Source organism: Morone saxatilis, unplaced genomic scaffold (genome assembly GCF_004916995.1).
Source record: "Morone saxatilis isolate NCDOM2014 unplaced genomic scaffold, NCSU_SB_2.0 Contig10, whole genome shotgun sequence".
NCBI classification, from domain to species: domain Eukaryota; kingdom Metazoa; phylum Chordata; class Actinopteri; family Moronidae; genus Morone; species Morone saxatilis.
This window is the reverse complement of record NW_023339652.1, coordinates 5,962,393-5,962,623: the sequence shown is the minus strand read 5'-3', so window position 1 is coordinate 5,962,623 and position 231 is coordinate 5,962,393. Positions and strand designations below refer to the sequence as shown.

General features: G+C 51.9%; 1 protein-coding gene across 1 annotated transcript in view; it reads left to right on the top strand.

Annotated features, from left to right (window-relative positions):
* Positions 1-231, top strand: part of LOC118339665 (fibroblast growth factor 6-like) — a gene marked incomplete in the record, with an annotated part of 6,534 nt that overhangs the window by 983 nt on the left and 5,320 nt on the right.

Genomic DNA, 231 nt, shown 5'->3' with positions numbered 1-231 from the left:
AGAGAGAGAGAGAGAGAGACCCCACTCAGCACGCTGTAAACTACACGCACTGTGCGTCTTAATGTTGAAACTGCAAATAGGTGGATATTCCAAAGGGCTAATTGAGCAGAGAGAGCATCATCCAGTCGCAATGCACCTGCAAGGTTACACCCATCACTGCTGCATAGGCCAGTTACTCGACTTTGTCCACAGTCGCAGTGAGACGCTGTCTTTTGCTTCCCCCCCCCCCCC